The 21278-nt window shown below is 43.8% G+C and overlaps 1 protein-coding gene across 1 annotated transcript in view; it reads left to right on the top strand.

The window, feature by feature from the left end:
* The window catches only part of LOC129625390 (zinc finger protein 564-like), a 60450-nt gene extending 39969 nt beyond the window's left edge, over nucleotides 1-20481 (top strand). The window contains exons 6-7 of the mRNA XM_055543703.1: nucleotides 19379-19505; nucleotides 19860-20481. The gene's annotated coding sequence lies outside the window, so the exon portion shown is untranslated. The remainder of the gene's footprint in view (nucleotides 1-19378; nucleotides 19506-19859) is intronic.
* Nucleotides 20482-21278: the final 797 nt, after the last annotated feature.

Genomic DNA, 21278 nt, shown 5'->3' with positions numbered 1-21278 from the left:
GAATTCCACAGTACATGGGGTCACAAAGAATTGGATACAACTGAGTGACTGAACATCAACAATTATAGATAAGAGGATGTCTGGGGGGACTTACCTGGCCATTCAGTGGTTAAGATTTGGCCTTCCATTGCAGGGGGTCTGGCTTTGATCCCTGGCAAGGGAGCTAAGGTCCCAGTAATACTGTAACAAATGCAATAAAGACTTTAGAAATTGTCCACAGACTCATAAACATAAAGAGGCTGGCTTCATTTTCATCTTTGGTCCTTGAAAGTTCTGAGCTTTCCACCCATCCCTACACCATCCCCTTAGATACTCATTAGGTATCTTAAGCTAAAGAATCTCAGAGCATATGGCTTGGGCAACAGGCCGGAAATATGCAGTGGTTACTTTATATCAGCTGGGTAATTTCATAGGGAGTGGAAGCGTTTGATTCTTCTTTCATGGGCCATTACCCAATTTTTTGACCTTTTATGGTCAGTCTTGGAAGTGTCATGGTGCTCGTGAGTGTGTCATTCAGATGCTAATATATTATAATAAGCATAAAATGAGGCTCAAATTTCACTAGAAGCCAAATCTTCTACCACCTTGGACCTACTTGGTTCTATTCATGGCTATGCAATTCTTTAAAGATTGTGCCCCTCCCCTCTGCCCTCCTGTTTCAATCTGATATTTCACATTGTATTGTACAACTGAAATTTGCTAAGAGAGTGGATCTGTGACCCAGTCCAAACTCACTCTGTTCGCTGCATGACAGACCAATTAAGCGAGAGACAAGGTGTTGAGGCAAGGAATATGACTTTATTCGGAAAACTGGCAGACTGAGAAGATGCCAGACTGTCAGTGTCCCCAGTCAATGTCCATTACACAATCTTGTGGGAAATAGGGTGGTGATCATTCTAACTGCTTCTCACTTGGATCTTCTGGGAGTGTCTACCATCATTGCCAGGATTCCAAATGTTGAGATTTGTCTTCCTTGTTCTTCTTTGGAAAGTGTCTACTTTATACCTGTAGACTTAGAAATATTGACAACCTAAATTTCAAATTAAGGTATGTAGGACTTTTCTATGTATGGGAAGATGCAACAGTTTGGGCTCACTGAAATAATTTCCTTGATCTAGAGGCCTGTGTCCCATATCCCGAATTTCCTCATTGCTCACCAACTTGTGTTGAAGGGCTGCAATCACTGATGACTGATATGGCAGCATTTCTCAGATCCTCTGCTCTTGGTCAGGAATTTGACCAATATTTGGGAGACATTTCATAATCAAATTTTATTCCATTACCCTGGGAGGTTCATCCCAGGTCGGTTGAAAACGTTTGATGTGCCACTCCAGGTGTTAAAAATTTTGGATTAGATTCCCATCAATAATTAAAGATTCTCTGGATCGTGGGCCTAACTATGATCCAGGAGACATTTTTCTCTTGTTGCCTCTTCCCATACCTAGAGTCATACTATTGCAATTATTTTGTATTTCCTCAAGACGTTTACCCATGTAAGTTTTTTGTTGGAGACCTGGCTATGCACTAGGTACTGTTAAGAGACTTATGTCTTACATAATGCTGTAAGTCTTATGGGGACTTCCCAGGTAGCCCAGTGGCTAAGACTTCAAGCTCTCAATGCAGAGGGGTCTGGGTTCAATCCCTGGTTGGAAAAATAGATCCCAGAAGCCACAACTAAAAGATCCTGCATGCTGCAACTAAGACCCAGAGCAGCCAAATAAATGTTTTTGTGTTTTTTTTTAAATAGAGAGACAACAATCTTAGAAATTAACCAAGATATAAGTAATGTAGCTAGTAACATCGAAAAAGACATATGGCAACAAGGAGACACAAAGCACAATTTGAAAATAAACATTAAATGAAAACAATGATTAGCATAACTGGTTGTAATCCAGTTGCAATAACTAGGCAGCCAAAGGGGCCACAAATGATTTAATAAGCTATCTACAGTTACACTGTACCAGCTGTGCACATCCAGATATGCATAGCTTAATCTTTGAGACAAGCATATGTTACTGGTACAATCAACCAGGTAGACATAAATAAGTACATCTTTCAATTCTTCTTAAAAAGGTTTAATTTACTACATTTCTAAATCATAATTAGGTTAAGGGGAAGATTTTCCTTACCCCTGGGTAACAGATATAAGCCAGTAATTTTTTTAGATAGAAGTCATAAAAATTATAAAATTATTTCCCAGTTCACTTAGCCCTATATAATTAATCCTCTTCATTTAACAGCTTTATGAAGCCATCAGGTTTACCATTAGAATTCTTTGATTACTTACCTAGTTTAACAGTATGGTGTGGAAATCGGAAACTTGTATTTATCCAAAGGTCTTTTTTATAAATCTTCCTGAAAAGGAGACATTTTTGAAAAGTCATCAGAGTGAAACCATAGTTATCTATAATGACAAAAGACTTAAAAAGGCACATTTAAATCTGATTACAAAGAAAACTGACAAGGTAACTTTCTTACTGCTGTGACATACAATACTTTCAGATAATAACTAGAATTATGACTGATATTTTGCACTCATCTCACACGCTAGTAAAGTAATGCTCAAAATTCTCCAAGCCAGGCTTCAGCAATACGCGAACCGTGAACTTCCAGGTGTTTTAGAAAAGGCAGAGGAACCAGAGATCAAATTGCCAACATCCGCTGGATCATGGAAAAAGCAAGAGAGTTCCAGAAAAACATCTATTTCTGCTTTATTGACTATGCCAAAGCCTTTGACTGTGTGGATCACAATAAACTGTGGAAAATTCTGAAAGAGATGGGAATACCAGACCACCTGACCTGCCTCTTGAGAAACCTATATGCAGGTCAGGAAGCAACAGCTAGAACTGGACATGGAACAACAGACTGGTTCCAAATAGGAAAAGGAGTACATCAAGGCTGTATATTGTCACCCTGCTTATTTAACTTCTATGCAGAGTACATCATGAGAAACGCTGGACTGGAAGAAACACAAGCTGGAATCAAGATTGCCGGGAGAAATATCAATAACCTCAGATATACAGATGACACCACCCTTATGGCAGAAAGTGAAGAGGAACTAAAAAGCCTCTTGATGAAGGTGAAAGAGGAGAGTGAAAAAGTTGGCTTAAAGCTCAATATTCAGAAAATGAACATCATGGCATCTGGTCCCATCACTTCATGGGAAATAAATGGGGAAACAGTGGAAACAGTGTAAGACTTTATTTTGGGGGGCTCCAAAATCACTGCAGATGGTGATTGCAGCCATGAAATTAAAAGACACTTACTTCTTGGAAGAAAAATTATGACCAACCTAGATAGCATATTGAAAAGCAGAGACATTACGTTACCAACAAAGGTCCATCTAGTCAAGGCTATGGTTTTTCCAGTGGTCATGTATGGATGTGAGAGTTGGACTGTGAAGAAGGCTGAGCGCCGAAGAATTGATGCTTTTGAACTGTGGTGTTGGAGAAGACTCTTGAGAGTCCCTTGGACTGCAAGGAGATCCAACCAGTCCATTCTGAAGGAGATCAGCCCTGGGATTTCTTTGGAAGGAATGATGCTAAAGCTGAAACTCCAGTACTTTGGCCCCCTCACGCGAAGAGTTGACTCATTGGAAAAGACTCTGATGCTGGGAGGGATTGGGGGCAGGAGGAGAAGAGGACGACAGAGGATGAGATGGCTGGATGGCATCACTGACTCGATGGACATGAGTCTGAGTGAACTCCGAGAGTTGGTGATGGACAGGGAGGCCTGGCGTGCTGCGATTCATGGGGTCACAAAGAGTCAGACACGACTGAGCGACTGAACTGAACTGAACTGAACTGATAATACTTCCCATGTAATTTAACATACCAAATGAACCTATTAGTTCAGTATCTCTGTCTGAGTTGTTTCAAGGGCCCTTTGAAGTATCCCAAAGTTAGCCAGAGGTCAAAGAAACTTCATTATAATTTGATTTCAAAAGGGTTTTAAGACACAATAGGATCACAGGTCTCCATAAAAGAAGTTATTCACTTAGCCAAAGTAAGAATAAGATTTCAAAGGCAGGGCTTCCCTGCTGGTCCAGTGGTTAAGAATCTGCCTTGCAATACGTGGGACACGAGTTCCAACCCTGATCCAGGAAGATCCCACTTGCCACAGTGGAACTAAGCCCATGCACCACACCTACTGAGCCCATGAGCCGCAACTACTGAAGCCTGCATACCTAGAACCAGTGCTCTGCGACAAAACAAGTCACACCAGTGAGAAGCCTACACACCGCAAGGAAGAGTAGCCCCTGCTTGCCACAACTAGAAGTTTGAGTGCAGCAACAGAAACCCAGCAGAGCCAAAAATAAATAAATCTTTTAAAAGCAGTTTCAAAGGCAAATACACAAAATTAAAAGGTAAAGAAATTTAAAATGTTACCAAAGGCAGTTCAACATACTTAGAAGGCTTGTCTTTAAAAGAGAAAAGCCAAATTAAGGTTTTGCTGGCTTCCTTTTAAAAATTCATTTTACTCAGTTAAACCTATTTAAACTTACTCAATTCTGGCTGATCGTGTACAAAACTATTTGGGTGTATTTTCCACAAAATTTTCATCACTAATTTTAGCACAATTTTAAGTTTCAAGTTGTTCAATATCTGGAGAGACTCCAAAACATAATTATTTCTAAACGTTCACCCAAAGTTCTTATCTCATTTGCATTTTACAACTTTCATTTTAAAACAAAGGCAGAGATAAGGATTCAGGAGAAGATCAGTTAGGACATTTGCATCTCAAACATCCTTCCTAGGATGGCTGTTTCCTCTTTAATACTTATAAGCCTCTTCAGAACAATAGGGGAAGTTTTGGTAGTGGTAAAAGGAATGGGGGCTTTGGATTATTTTTATTTTTATTTTTTTGGAGCCACACTTCTGGTCTTATAAAGTCCCCAGAACTTGGGGACTTCCCTGGTGGTGCAGCAGCTCACCAAAGCTAGAGAAAGCCCATGCACAAGCAACTAAGATTCAGCACTGTGAAAAATAATAGAGTTGGAAGTTTTGGTAATTTCTTCTCTTTTCTTAGGCCTTTTGTTAAGGTGGTCCTCAGCTGGTATGTACGTTGCCTGGAAGCTGTGTCTTTAGGTAAAGGTGTATATGAGGCTGGAATTGCCTTGTTTTAGGGGAGTAAAAGGAAACCCTAGTGCCAAAATGGTAAAGAATCACCTGCAAAAGCAGAAGACTCAAGTTTGATCCCTGGGTTGAGAAAATCCCCTGGAGAAGAAAATGGCAACCCACTTCAATATTCTTGCCTGGGAAATCCCATAGACAGAGGATCCTGGCGGGCTACAGCCCATGGGGTCAGAGTCAGACACGACTTAGTGACTGAGCATATATTAGCTGTGGGTTTGTCATATATGGCTATCATTACATTGATGTTTCCAGTGCACACTTTTGGGGGTTTTTTATCATAGATGAATGTTGAAAATGTTTTTAATAGTTTTTAGTTGTTTTGGCTATGCTGGGTCTTTGTTGCTACACTTGGCTTTCTTTAGTTGCTGAAGTGGGGGCTACTCTAGTTGCCACGCATGGACTTCTCATTTGGTGGGTTTTCTTGTTAAGGGGTCTAAAGCACAGGCTCAGTATTTTTGGCACATGGGCTTATTAGTTGTTCTGTGGGATGTGGGATCTTCCCAGATCATGGATGAAACCAGTGTTCCCTATATTGCAAGGTGGACTCTTAACCACTGGACCAGCAGGGAACCCAGATGCTGAAATTTTTCTAAATCTTGTCCTACATCTTTTTCTAAATCATCCTTTTTCTAAATCAGTCCTACATCTATTGATATGTTGTGGTTTTTATTCTTCAATTTGTTAATCAGAGAACTTCTAACCCATGTCCTCGCCTTATCAGTTACAGGAATTGTCAATTTATTTACACACCACAGCAAGAGATTCTTCATCACAAAAGAATGATCCATTATAGGTCACATAGGAAAAAATGTACGGATCTCCTACAATAAATCTACTGCTTCAATATTCATCCAATGAGAGGCTGTCATCACCCTCAACTCTTGAGTTTAAATTTCTTGAGTATAAAGTCTCCAGAGGGGAGTTGTTAGGGAAAGCACACTGACTGAAACCGCCCACCCTGGCCAGGCTCCATAGTAACCATTTCCACCAGTTGTTTTATGACCGGAGGTCCTGGTAAGGAACATGGATCTAATAAGCCACCACCAGCCAGAAGAGTTCGCAAAAGGTTAAAAAGAGACACCACATGTCTGAACACCTCCCAGAATCCTCACTGGCATCCATCTTTGCTGAAGGAGGTGAGCACAACCAGGAAGGACACTTGAGTTAGAATGAATGGCTAAAGACAACCCGGCAACTAACCCATCACTAGAGAAGACAAGACTGCGAACCACGCGGCAGAGCAGTTCTCCTGGGTTTTCTTACCCTACTACTCTCCGCCCCCGGCGACATTTCCCAATAAAATCTCTTGCTTTGTCAGCACATGTGTCTCCTCAGACAATTCATGTCCCAGTGTCAGACAAGAGCCCAGTTTCGGGCTCTGGAAGGGGTCCCCCTTTCTGCAACAGACAGACAGATGAGATGGGTGACCAGGACCTTCCCGCAGCATGCGTTAGAGCTGTGGCACGCGGGTCTCCCCGGCGGCGGCGGGGCTGGATTGTGGGAGGCGGGGGTGAGGGTCGGGGTGGGCGGTGGGGAGGGGTGGGCAGTCCGGCGTCCCAGGCGTCAGGGGACCGCCGTTGTGTGTGTGGCGGTGGGACGCTGCGCTTGTTTTCCTGGTGGCCCGTTCGCATCTGGGTCTTTCTGGTCCCTGTCCCGGGGCCCTCGCCCTGCGTGGTTGCAGCCCCTCCCCGTCGCTGCTGGCCTTCCCTCCGCCCCCCAACCCCGCACCCCCCACCCGGTCCTAGACGGGTGGCTGCCCGAGCCGCTTCCCATGTCTGAGGCCGAACCTGCCTCGTCTCAAGTGGGTGGCCTCCAGGGAGGAGTAGTGCGTGAGAGCCGTGGGGCGCGGTACGCGGCGGGAGAGCGTTCTCCCAGGCCGGCTGTGGTTCTGGGTTTTACCGGTGGCGGGCGTGAGCCCCGCCAGGATGGCCCCGCGGGAGCTCGGGAGGCCATTCGGCGTCCTGGGTGCCGCGGGACCGCCCCTGTGCTGGAGGCCTCCGGCCGTGAGATCCCGCGGCATGCCCCGGCGGCCGACTTGCTTTCGGGTCTTTTCGAACGGCCCTGGGGACCCTCGCGATGGCGCGAGGCCACCCCACCTCCACGGCCGGTTCTTTGCTGCTGCCACGTCTTCGCAACGTCGGCCAACGTGGCCGCACCCCGTCGGTGCCCCTCTCCGTCCGCCCGTCAGCCTCGTCCGTCCTGTCTATTGATCCCCGGGCCGAGTCCTGGTACGTCTTGCACCCCTGGCCCGCCGCGGTCCCGCTCCTTTGCCCGTCGCCGCAGTCTGCCGACGTCCTTCCGTGGTGGATGAGGAGGAGCGCCGGTGCCCACGCCGCGCCCCGCCCGTGTGTGCTCGCCAGAGCACGGATCCGGTCCGGGCCGGCGGCCGTGCCCGCGCCGCCAGGCCCTTGGGCGGGAGGATGCGAGGGAGCTTCGGTCGTTCCGGAGGCCCCTGGTCACAGTTCCCAGGCCTCGCTCCCGGCCCCTCCTGGAAGGCCGATCTGCCACGGGAGGCACCCTATCGTTCTTCCACGCCGCCGCGGCGCTCTGCGTCTCTTGTGGACCGAGCGTGGGCGGGAGACCATCCTCGCCTGGGGCGGGGCAGGTCGGCCAGAGCCCCCTGGTGATCGCCTTCCCCCTTCCTCGCCTCCTTGGGTTCCGCTGCCGCTCGTCGCCCCTGCGCCCCGCGCCCGGCTCCCTGTGCTCGCTTTCTGGGGCTTCCGTGGTAGCTGGGGCTTCCCTCGTGGCTCAGCTGGTAAAGAATCCACCTGCAATGCAGGAGACCCCGGTTCAATTCCTGGGTTGGGAAGACCCGCTGGAGAAAGGATAGACTAAGCACTCCAGTATTCTAATCTGGAGAATTCCATGGACTGTATAGTCCATGGGGTCGCAGATTCAGACATGACTGAGCGACTTTCACTTTCACATGTACCAATGCAGGAGAGGCAAGCGATGTGGGTGAGTTGGATCCCTGGGTCAGGAAGATCCCCTGGAGTAGAAAACGACAACCCACTTCGGTATTCTTGCCTAGAAAATTCCACAGACAGAGGTGCCTGGTGGGCCAAAGTCCACAGGGTCTCAAAGAGTTGGATATCACAGAGCCTCTGAGCAAAACGAATAACAAAAGCAATGAAAAAGAAAAGAAGCAGACCTAGCACAGAGTCTGAATAGGTTCTTCCTTGAGACATGATGTCCCTTACAGGTGGTGCAGAGCCCTATACCATGGTCACAGGATAAAAATCTCTGGAACTGACCAAGCCCAATAGCAACTGTTGCCATAAGCCTCTGGATATAAACTGGCCAGTTCCCTGACCTCATATAATGTAAAATACTCATCCTACTATACACCCTGTAGCATCCTAACCAATCACCTAATGCCACCATTCCAGTAGGAATTTTCTCTGTCTTGAGCCTATAAAAATTGGCCAAAAGCCTTCAAAAGCCTTTGGCTCCCCCCTTGAATCAAGTCGGACCGCTGTTCTATTTTTTTTTATATATATAGTTTAATGAATTTTAATAGCAAACTTACAGGCCCGCTGTTCTAATAGCGTCTCCCACTCTAAGAAACTTTATTCTTCTGTCGTTCTGCCTCATGTCTGGAAATTCTTTTCCAACCCATGCACGGACCAGGACACGTGGATCAACTTGTTTGCAGGACAGAGGTAGGGTTGGAGATGTGCAGAGCAAACTTGTAATTAGCAAGGCATAAGGGAGGAGGGATAAATTGGGACACTGGGATGGAAGTGCACATGCTACTATCTATAGAATAGATGACTGATGGGGTCCTGCTTTGTAGCCCAAGGAACTCTATTCTGTACTCTGTAATGGCCTATATGGGAGAAAAATCTAAGAAGAGCTGATATATGTATATGCGTGACTGATTCACTATGCTGGACAACTGAAGCTAGCATAGCATTGTGGATCGTTATATTCCAATAAAAATTATAAATTAACAAATAAAATTTCTTCCAGTGTCAAATGTACACCTGAGCATTTAATGTACGTTCCTCACATCCTGTGGCTTGACTGAGACTTGTCCTCGCACGCCCTTAAGCTGACTGATTCACTTCCTACCAGGGCCATGAGTTCCGGGATTCTTTACCTTAAGTATCCATTGAATGGGAACAGGGCAGAGGTGGGTGGAAGTCTAGCGCTGTCGAAGACCAAAGATGAAAATGGAGCCAGTCCCTTTATTACAGATGGTGAGTTCACCTATGAGTTCCGCGTTTCTTAACAAGAAGCACAGTTCCATGCCTGGCCACACAGTTTGACACCAAGCCTTTGCCCCTAGAGGACCCAAGAGGCTCAAGTTCCAGGCAGGACTGACCTGAATCATCCTCCTATCTATACTTGTGCCATCTTGAAACATAATCAGGAATGCCAGTGCAGGAGGACCTGGAGAAGACAGAGGAGGCAGTCCCAGACCAGGAAAAGGTTCTCTTAGAAAGCAAACATGCTTGGGGGGGGTGGGGGGGGGGCGTGGCGGGGGACAAGTCCCAGCTCACCTTCTTCTGTCAGTCCCGCGGGGCGGAGCATTAGGATCTGTCCAACCAGGAGACCACTATGGCAGGTGGGCGGGGCGATGCCAAGATTGAACCTGAACTTCCTTACTTTCTTGAACTGCGGAAAAGGTTGCGCTTGTTTCCTCTGTGGTTCACTTGCCTGTAACTTTCAAGTCCCTTGTTTGGCCCTGTGATCTGCACTGGTCTTTGGCTTCCTTTAGGCGGGATTCGGACAAACCAAGCAACCTGGACATGGTGAGTGTGCTGATCCGGCTGCAGCCACAGCAGAGGCACTCTTTGGGCCTGGCTGAACCGACCATGTTTGGTCGACCATGTTTGAACCGTCGTCTCCTGGTCACCGCCAGAGTCTGTTCTCCGAGGCTCTGTGGTGCTGATCAGCAGCACCTGGGCGTCCTGAAAGGCAGCTCTTGTCTAACACTGGGGAATGAATTGTGCCCAAACAGAGACCATTAGGGTAAGGGAACCCAGGAGAACTGCTCTGCCACATGGCCCAGATTTTATGGTGATGGGATTACTTTCCGGGTTGCTTTGGCCAGTCACTCTGACTCAGGGTTCTTCCTGGTGGCGTACACATTGGTCAGTCAAGATGGATGTCAGTGAGAAAGATTCTGGGTGGTGGTAGGACACGTGGAATCTCCTTTTCCAAATGTTTGGGATGTAAAATCTCCTTTTCCAAATGTTTGGGACTTGGAATCTCAAAGACCTTTTCCACCCTAGATGGGCTTTATGTAGGGCTGGCAATAAATTCTTAAATTTCTAGAGCACTTTTCTCTTTGCCAAAGTCAGTTTCACCTCTCAAATTATCTATCAACCATTTATACAGCATGTTTGTATGGGGGAGGGGAGAGGGGTTACACTAACTGTTGGTTCAGTGCTTAAGACTCCACTGAACTTCCACTGCAGGGGGCATAGTTGGAATCCTGGTCTGGGAACTAATAATCCCCTATGCTGTGAGGTGCAGCCAAAACTTTTTTTGTTTAATGGAGGAGCTGGGCTTTCTCGATTCCTTGGCTAGAACAAGTGTATTTCTTTATAGACACCATTTAGGCATTGTGTGTAATGGACTCTGTGAGTGCTCCCTTGGTGCCATATTTATTTACTGATTTTCACAATTTTCACAATCTATTGTAAATAATAGAATGCAGACAATATTCCACACTCCATTTTTGACACCAGTTTTTCTCTTATACCCAGATGAGAACTGCCAAAAAAATAAAATAAAATAACCAAAGAAACACACATATTTTTCTTTTCTGAATATAGATTCAAAAAAATCTCAACAAATACTAGCAACTGCAAACCAGCATTATGAAAAAAGGTATTATAAAGCATGATCAAGATTGACTTATTTCTTGGGATGAAAGGTTGGGCTAGCATCTCAAAGTCTTTAATGAAATGAATGAGATCAACAGGTTAGAAATCAAAAGTAGCAAGACCTTCTGAACAGACTCTTTAGGAGGTCTGAGTCCCTCCTAAAGACTCTGAAGACAAACACAAGTCACAGAAGATACTCAAGAACTACTGGGAACCCACAAGTGTTAGCAAAACCCACCCACGCAGGATGGCAACTAGAAACTGGCCAGTGGACCTTTCCACTTGCCTTCCTGGCCTCCTGGCTATGTAAATTTCAGTACCCCACCCCTTCGTGCCTGAGTAACAAGCTGCAGGAGAATGGCTGCTCAGTGGAGCCATTTCTGCGGCTGCCCTGGGATGTATCCCTGCCAGGCACTTCTGGTTCTTTAACAGTTTTTCCAGGCCTGGATTGCTTCTGCTGTCCTCCGCAACTCCTCCTACACTGAGCTATCTGAGATGCTCTTCCCAGATTATAATCCTCAAATCTGTCTTGAATAAGTTATTCCAATTATTTCTTAGATTGAGTGATTAATTTTGGAAACCACCTGTGTACCAACAAAATATTGTAATGTCAACAGTTAAAATATATGTAAGGTAACTGTATTCCTATTTCCCATAATAGAATAAAAACAAGAAATGATACTGTCAATTGGAATATACCTGGAGAGTATTACAGGCCACCCCGCCAGTAGAAGGCACCCATTAATTAATCATTTTTATGCTTTTAATATATTTGGAGATACATACAACAATCTCCACAGTCAAGTTATGCCTGGGAAATCCCATGGACAGGGGAGCCTAGTGAGCTACAGGCCACAGGGTCACAAAAGTTTCATATACGACTTAGTGACCAAACTACAACATATATAAATATGTGACTGACTCACCTGCTATTCTACTGAGGCTCGCACACCACTGTAGATCAGCTACACTGGAATAAAATTAACAAATTAATAACTTAGTCAATAAAATTTCATCCTGTGTAAAACGTACACAGAGAAGTTAATGAAGACACCTGACAGGCTGTGGTTTGACTGAGGTTCGTGCTGGCACCCAGGTAAGGCTGAGTGATTCAGACCTCCAACTACAGCCAAGGGATTCTTGAGCTTCAGGACCTAATGAGTGGCGCTGGGGCAAGGATGGGTGGAAGATTCAGCCCTCCTTAGGACCAAAGATGAAAATGGAGGCGACCCCTGTATTAGAGACGGTGAGTTCACATTTCAGTGTCTGCCTTTCTTAAGAAGCACAGTTCCATGCCTGGCCACACAATTTTACACCAAGCCCTTGACCCCGGGAGGACCTATGACCAGTTTGTTCCAGGCAGGACTGGCCAGGGCCGCCATCTTATCTGTACTTGCTCCATCTTGAAACGGAATCGGGTATCATAGACCCCAAAACAATTCTTTATCCAAGCACAAGCAACGGGCCAAGGGAGGTCCAATCCCACCTCCCACAGGTTGTCACTCAGGAGGAAGGGGCGGGACACTGGAATCTGTCCACCCAGGAGGTCGATGCGGCAGGTGGGCGGGGCAATTCTGCGCCAATGCCTGGACTTCCTTTCTCCCACTGGGGAGAAAGACCGGTGTCTTTGCGGTTTCACCCTTTTGGTCCCTCTTACGTTCAGAAGCCCTGCGATCTGCGCAAGTCTTTGGAGCTCTTGGGAGGGACTCAAAGTAACTTCCAAGCAACTTGAAATGGTGAGTCCGCCCACTGGGTTACCGACAGCTAGGTGGGACTGGTCGCTACACGGTTTGATCCGGCACCTCGGGGTCACCGCCGGAGTCTGTGGATACTCTGGGTCTGGGGTGCCACTCGGATCTCAGTCCCCGCCGGCTTGCAGCGAGGGGGAGGATGGCCCGGCAGCCGGGACCTGGGCGTTTGGTCCCGGCACTGCGCGCCGGAACTTCGGCCCTGGAGGCTCTATCTGCGGCTCTTTGCGCGCAGCCCCTCTTCTTCCCAAGATTGTGTTACCACATGCATGGTCTACAGGGGACAATCGCAACTGGTTCTCCAGGGTCAGGTCGTAGGATTAGATGTTGTCTGAGGGCTACCCACTCCAGTGTTCTTGCCTGGAGAATCCCAGGGACAGGGGAGCCTGGTGGGCTGCCGTCTATGGGATCGCACAGAGTCGGACACGACTGAAGCGACTTAGCAGCGGCAGCAGCAGAGGGCTCCCAGGCTGCCTTTTTACTCTGCAGGCACCCTGAGTCCTCTGATTTTTCCAAAGATTTGGGAAGCGGGATCTCAAAGACCTTAATACCAGTTAGTAGCTCTTTGTTGTTTTTTAGTTTCTCAATCGTGTCCGATGCTTTGGGACCCCATGGACTACTGTTGCCCGCCCTGGCTCCTCTCTCCGTGGAATTTTCCAGGCAAGAATATTGGAGGGGGTTGCTATCCAGGGGATGTTTTACCGCCAGTGATGGAACCTGCGAGAACCTGCGTCTTCTGCGTTGGCCGGCGGTATTTTTGCCAATGAGACATCAGGGAAGCCCTTTTTATGATTGGCAGTAATCATTAAACTTCCAGGTCGTTCCCCTCATTCCCAAAATTCCGATTGAAATGGTCAACTATTCGTCTCTGCGGTGCATTTCAAACAAACGCAATATTTTAACTTTTTATCCTATTTGCTCAGTCTTGGATGGCGTTTTTCCGGGGTGCGGGGGAGACATCCGTAGGTATTTTACCTTAGCGGAAAGCCGAAAGTAACCGCCAGTAAATTCGTTGTCTGATAGCCATTTTTTGCCCAATTTTTTTAACTGGGAACAGATACTCCATAGGAAATCCTTTCATGAAGGTTTTCCTTTCTTTTTTGAAACTTTTATTGATGAACTACCCTTTGAGTCCCCTTCAGAAGATCTACTCATTTATTTATTTTTTATATACTGTAAGACATATTTAATTAATGGAGCTTCACGAACTGTATACAATATTTCCGAAGACTTAAGATGGGAATGTCGTTGGGAAATAGTACATTCTTACATTCCATTTGTTTCACTTTGTTTCATTCCCTGAGTGAGTATGGTGAAATCATGGGGGCGGGGGGCACTCTAGTTTTGGTCCATTTCCAAGGCATTCCAGGATTTACAGTTGCAGACAAAAAGTATTCAAGTAGGATTACTTGTGTTGAAAATAATGATTGACATAAATTTTTATGAAAGGAAGTTATTTGTGGTTTTCTCGGTGAAATAGTAGACATGGCTTGTACATGGTGAATTGGTCAAACAAGATTTGTGTGTTTAACATTTTAGTGGTGGTGTAGAGCACCTGTAGTGAGTGGGGAGCAGAGCCTGGGTTCATTGTCTTCAGCCTAAGGGCTGGGCTAAGGCCCCTTGGAGGAGAAGGAAATGGCAACCCACTCCAGTATTCTTGCCTAGAGAATCCTGTGGACAGAGGAGCCTGATGGGCTGATGTCCATAGAGTTGCACAGAGTTGGCCACAACTGAAGCGACTTAGCATCCATGCATGCATTGGAAAAAGAAATGACAACCCGCTCCAGTGTTCTTGCCTGGAGACTCCCAGGGACAGAGGAGCCTGGTGGGCTGCCGTCTATGGGGTCGCACAGAGTTGGACACGACTGAAGTGACGTAGCATCAGCAAGGCCCCTTGTAGCCTGCAAGGGGAAGTACTTGAAGGCCTTCATATACTCAGAATCATACAGTTTCTAGCTTTTTCAGATTGGCTCCTTTCAGGTTGCAATACACTTTTAATACGTGTTTCCTTCATGTGTTTTCATAGTTTGATATTAACACTTCATTCCTTTTCATTAGTGAACAGTATTTGATTGTATGAATGTACCACTGATTATTTGACTCTTGCAGGATTTGTTGCTTATCTGTTAACTTCTGTTCCTTGGGCCCCATACAACTATTTGTGTATGAATTTTGTGTGAATACAAGAGTTGTACTCATTTCAACAAATAACAAGGAGTGGTATAGCTGGGTCTTAAGTACTTAGTATATGTTGTTTTCAAAATATGCTGCCGTCTTCCTTGATACTGCTGCTACTGCTAAGTCGCTTCAGTCGTGTCCGACTCTGTGCGACCCCATAGACGGCAGCCCACCAGGCTCCCCCGTCCCTGGGATTCTCCAGGCAAGAACACTGGAGTGGGTTGCCATTTCCTTCTCCAATGCATGAAAGTGAAAAGTGAAAGGGAAGTCGCTCAGTCGTGTCCGACCCTCAGCGACCCCATGGACTGCAGCCTTCCAGGCTCCTCCATCCATGGGATTTTCCAGGCAAGAGTACTGGAGTGGGGTGCCATTGCCTTCTCCAGTCTTACTTGATAGGGGTATCAAATTCCATTTTCCTCAGCAGTAAATCCCCTTGCCATTTCAGGAGCTTCCAGTTGGATCCCTGCTCTGGAAGATTCCATGGAGAAGGAAATGGCAAAACACTCGAGTATTCTTGCCTGGAGCACCCCTATGGAGCCTGGAATAGTACAGTCTTTGGGGGTTACAGAGCATGGGACTCACAGTCTCCACCTAGCGACTGAACAGCAACAACAGTGAATGAGAATGATCTTCACATCTAATTGGTATTCTGAGTATTTTTCTTGATAGTCATGACTGTGTAGTGACAGTTTATTGTTTTATTTGCAGTTTCCAATTGACATTTGATGTTCAGCTTGTTTTCATATTTCCTATTTCCCTTCTGTATATGCTTTCTGGTCAACTGTTGAGATCATTTGCCCATTGTTAATTGGATTATTTTATCTTCTTACTGTTGAGTTTTCATAGTTGTGGGGCTATTTTGAATGCCTGTCATTTATCACATGTGTGGTGCTGTGCTTAGTTGCTTAGTTGTGTCTGACTCTTTGTGACCCTATGGGCTGCAGCCCACCAGGCTCCTCTGTCCATGGAGATTCTCCAGGCAAGAATACTGAAATGAGTAGCCTGTCCCTTCTCCAGGGAATCTTCCCGACCCAGGAATTGAACCAGGGTCTCCTGCATTGCAGGCAGACTCTTTACCAGCTGAGCTACCATGAAGCCCCATTTATCACATAAGTGATTTGCAAATATTTTCTCCTATCCTGTGACTTGGCTTATCATTCTCTTAACACTCTCTTTCTCAGAGGAGGCATTTTCTATTAATGAAGTGAAATTATACTTATTTTCTTTCATAGGCTTTGTGTGTGTTGTTTGAAAATTAATCATCAAAGCCAAGACGACTTAATTTCAATTTCTTTCTGTGAAATTTTGCAGGAGGTTATTACTTTTGTACTGTATATTTAGATCTGTAATGGTTTTGAGAGTTTTTCTGGTAAAATATGTAAGTCCTGTGTCAACATTCATTTTATTCATTTTATTTGTGTGTTTGTGAATATCTATTAATTCTTGCACTATTTGTTAAAACAAGTTTATTTTCATTTGAATTGCCTTTCCTTTTCTTTGTCCAATTTCAATGTGGCTCTCTAGGAAGAGACTGACTTTCTTCCAATATTAGGATAAGTCTTACCCTGTTGTTTTTGAAGTTTCAAATTTTTATTTTCCAGATTATTATTATTCTCATCATTTTTATGTTGACTGCTCTGGATCTTTGCTGCAGCTTGCTGACTTTTGTTCTGTATTTTTCTGTAGTTCAGGCACATGAACCTGTCTTGTTATTGAGCAGGGGCTCTAAAGCACTCAGGCTTGGTTGCCCCAGGATGTGCAGGACTTTAATTCCTAGAGCAGCATTCTTACCTGCATCCCTTGCATTGCAAGGCAGATTCTTTTTTTTTTTTTTGCAAGGCAGATTCTTAAACACTAGGCTACCAGGGAAGACTCTGAATATGTCTCCTTAACCAAGAGTTATCTGTTGTTGGAATATCTTTCAAATGTTTCACAGACACAGTTATGTGCCACAGAATGACTATTTGAATTTACCGACAGAATTCAGGAACATGTTTTTTCTTAGGAAGTAGAAGTTGCCTCTATTTCTTGTTTGTGATGATAAATGGATGCCTGATTTTACTAAGTCTTTTAAATTTTCATTTTCCCTGTGTGTCTTCCTTATATTGGTCATTTCTATCTTCTCTTTTAGTCATAATGACTACATGTTTATCAACTTGTAGCTGAACAACAACAAGAATGCCACTTTTAGTCCCCCTGCATAATTTATATTCTTTCCAATGAATTTTTTCTTAAAGATTTATTTATTTATTTATGGCTGTCCTGGCTCTTCCTTGCTGCACACAGGCTTTCTCTAGTTTCAGTAAGAGAGAGCCAGTCTCTAGTTGCGGGGAGCAGTTGTCTCGTTGGGATGCCTTTTCTTGTGGAGCATCGATTCTGTGGGCAAGAGCTTCAGTAGGAGCAGTATGCTGGCTCGGTAGTTCTGGCTCTAGGGCTCTAGATCAGAGTCACTACTTGTGGCCCATTGGCTTAGTTGCCACTTTGTCTGTGGGCTGTTCCTAAAGCAGGGCTCAAACTCGTGTCCACTGCATTGGCAGGTGGATTCTCAACCGCTGACCACCAGCAAATACCCATTTCTAATGAATTTTCAAAGGTATCTTTCAAACTTGTTATATTAATGACTAATTCCATCAACTTTTTTCTCAAAATGGCTTTGTATTCTTAATTTTTCCTAATTTTGCTTGCTAACAAAATTCTAGCAATTTTTAAAAATATGAAATCATTTAATATTTCAGTCAACTTGGTTCTTGCTTTAGTTTATGTTTTGTCCCAGAAGGAAGTGCAATCTGATTCTAGTCTTTTCCTATACATAAAAGTATGCCTCTGGCTTTTTACATTATTTTCTCTTTGCTTTTGTTTTTTTCTTTATGTTGAATATAACATGCATTGGTCTCCGTTTTAGTTGTTTTCATGTTTTGTTCACTGAGCTTCTGGATCTACAGATGTTGTCTGTCATTAACGTTAGGAAAACCTTAGTGCTTGTGATTTCTGTCTCTCTTTTTCTTTAGTGATTTTCATTATCTGTACCTGAAATATTCCATTAAAAAATTTCATGCTAGGTTCATGAATATTTTGTTCTGTGTTTTTGGTATTTTTAATCTTTGTGTTAGACGCTAGTGAAACAGGTGTTTTGGGGTACAGGCCTTTAGAGCAAAATATTTGAGGAATATTTTTTAAATGCCTTTCTTTTCTTTTTCCCAGTATTAGGGCTCCAGCTTGACTTTTCAGGTTGTGCTCTGATGGTTCTTTATTTCATGTTTTTTCATTCTCTTCTTGTGAGATGGAGAATCACAACATTTAAATTCACAAACCACAGACTAGATTTATGCCTAGCAGTGGTTATAGTGGTTGCTGGCCAAACACTTGTTCTTGAAATTGCAGGATAGAAGCTTTATGTTCTTTTGGAGGAAGCCAATGATGATACCCTCATATTTTATGATCACAGGAAAATTCATCCTCAAAGTATTATGGACATTGATGTAGCTGTAGCTCTTAACCTGTGCTTAAAGGCAGTAAGGCCCAGGGTATACTGTTAGTGTGTGATGAGAAAGAGTGTTTCTGGTGTGTAATTGCACTGTGTGTTTAAAATTTGGCTGGAAGTGCCCAGAGGCACTTGAGTAGAGTGAATTTTGTGGTCTAACATAGTGTTAGTGATTCTTCATCTCTGAGGTCTCAGGTTGAAGTCACTTGCTATCTGCATCAAGTTTTATTATGTAGAGAGAAGAGAAAAGCAGATTCTGTGATTATTATCAGCCAACTTAAAGGTAGTGTTTCTTCAGAAGAATATTTATATTCAGGCAGCTGCAGGTGATTTTTTTCTAAAAACCTGGAGGACGTTGGGTCAGTGTGGACACCTGGACTTTGTTCAAAGTCTAAGTTATACTGGTCACCTGGCCTCTGATGTTAGGTCATATGACTAGAAAAGGCTTTCCAGTTTTTTACTGGGTTTTTATTCACTGAAAAACTATGCAGTGTTGATCATCTGCCCCATGTGGTACTGTAAATTGTAGATCATAAGGAAAAAGATGAAAGAATTTTTTCACAGGAAATCAGTGTTTCTAATATTGTATTTGTTTCATTTGTAAAGGATTTCTGTCATTACCCTCCATTCTCTGGCTTGGCCATGATTGTGATATAAGCAATACTGTGACCACAGAAATGATGTATAAATAATTTCATTTCTTCATGATGCTATTCCATTATTGAGGAAGTGTGGAGTGTAGGTTTCTCATGATGAAATCCTAGAATAACAGAATCATACGTAAGCTGCATAGCAGTTATAAATGGAGTAGAAGGGCATGGCAGCTCACTCCAGTGTTCTTGCCTGGAGAATCCCCATGGACACAGGAGCCTTGTGGATTGCAGTCCATGGGGTTGCAAAGAGTTGGACACGACTGAGTGACTAAGCACATACACACACATAGATATCTAGCATTTCAGTCTCATGTATCTCACTGTGTGCATATTTTGGGTGTTTTAGGACTCATTGGTCTTTGAGGATGTGGCTGTGAATTTTACCCAGGATGAGTGGGTTTTACTGGATTCCTCACAGAAGAAACTCTACAGAGATGTGATGTTGGAAAACATCAGGAATCTGGCATCAGTAGGTAAGAATGACAAAAGTCCTTTTGTTGGTCTACTGGAGAACAAGTGTTATCTGTCTTTAGTGTTCAAAGATTTGGAATATGGAAAGAGAATGCATTGGTAAAGAAACTATGAGGGAAAAAAGGGCAAGTCTCCTGCAGTCCAAAAGTTAGGACTTGACTCTTTCACCACTCTGGCCTGAGTTCAATCCCTGGTTCAGGAAGTAATATCCCACAAGCTGCACAACAACATGGTGGGGGAAAAAAAAGAAAGTAACAGAAACTGGGCAGGGTCAGAGTTCATCATGGACCTGAAATCCAATGAATTTTTCTTTAATTTCTAATACTTTGGGACATTTTTCTGTTTCTGCATTTCAGCGGCAAAACAACAAGATCATGACATTGAAGATTTGGAGAAAAACCCTGGGAAAAAATTAAGGTGAGCCATATCCACGATACAAAGCATGTCTCATGTGTGAATTTAGGTCTGTTATGAAAATTTTAAAGGAACCAAAGAAAAGAAATAGCCACATTTTGAAATTTAATTATTCTTGAAAATGTCTCCCAGAAATATTTTCTTAAATGTAGAAGAAATGTTCCATTTTCCAATGTAATTTGTGTGCAGTTTATATTCATAAACTGTATTTGAATGTTAGTTTTTTAAAATAATTTTATTTATTTATGTATTTATTTTTGGCTCTGCTGGGTCTGCCTTGGTGCCCAGCTTTTTCTTGACTTATGGAGAGTGGTGGCTATCTCTGTTGCATTAAGGAGACTTCTCATTGTAGTGGCTTGTCTTGTTGCAGAGCTCAAGCTGCAGTACTTTTGGCTCTTGGGCTGCTAGAACACAGACTTAGTACTTGTGCTTCAAATGCTTATTTTCTCCATATTAGGTTAATAGAAAGGTTGGAGATCTGTTGAAGAGCATTCAGTATATTCAACTTGTAACAATTCACACAAGATAGAAAACCCCACTATTCCTGTAAGATGTAATAAATACAAAAATGTAATAGAATAAAGAAAGTAAGAATGTTATTCTCATGATTTGCAGAAGTCCTATGAGAGGGAAACTGCCTGAAAATAAGGACCTTAGTTCCTTCGAAGAAAATCTTATTTCAGCTCTCAAAATGGAGAAAAAGACTCATGATTTAAAACCATGGAAATGCAGTCCATGTGGAAAAACCTTCATGAGTGTTTCATCCCTTACTAGACATATGAAATGTCATGTTGAAGACAAACCAAGAGAGCATCAAGGGTACCCTGAGAAGTTATATAAGTGTAAAGAATGTGGGAAGGCATTCGTTTCTCCCAGTGCTCTCAGAACACATGAAAGTAGTCACACTGGAAAGAAACCCTATGAATGTTTACAATGTGGAAAAGTTTTTCCATATCAAAAATCTTTCCTACTGCACAAAAGAACTCACACGGGGGAAAAACCCTATGAATGTAGAGAATGTGGGAAAGCCTTCATGTGGAACATAAGTCTTCTAAAACACATGGTAACACACACTGGAGATCTACCTTATAAATGTGAGAAATGTGAGAAAGCATTCATCTTTTTCAGTCATTATCAATATCATTTAAGGAGTCACAATGGAGAGAATCCCTATCAGTGTAAACAATGTGGAAAAACCTTGGAAACTCCTCGAAGTATAAAAATACATGAAAGAATTCACAGGAGAGAAAAATCCTATGAATGTAACCAATGTGGTAAAACCTTCAATTATTTGTATTCCTTAAAGGCACACAAAACACTTCACACAGAAGAGATGCCATGTGTATCTAAAACATATTCTA

This window comes from Bubalus kerabau, chromosome 1 (assembly GCF_029407905.1).
Source record: "Bubalus kerabau isolate K-KA32 ecotype Philippines breed swamp buffalo chromosome 1, PCC_UOA_SB_1v2, whole genome shotgun sequence".
NCBI lineage: Eukaryota > Metazoa > Chordata > Mammalia > Artiodactyla > Bovidae > Bubalus > Bubalus kerabau.
Note: the sequence above shows the minus strand (reverse complement) of the source record. Positions and strands in the feature narration are given on the sequence as shown.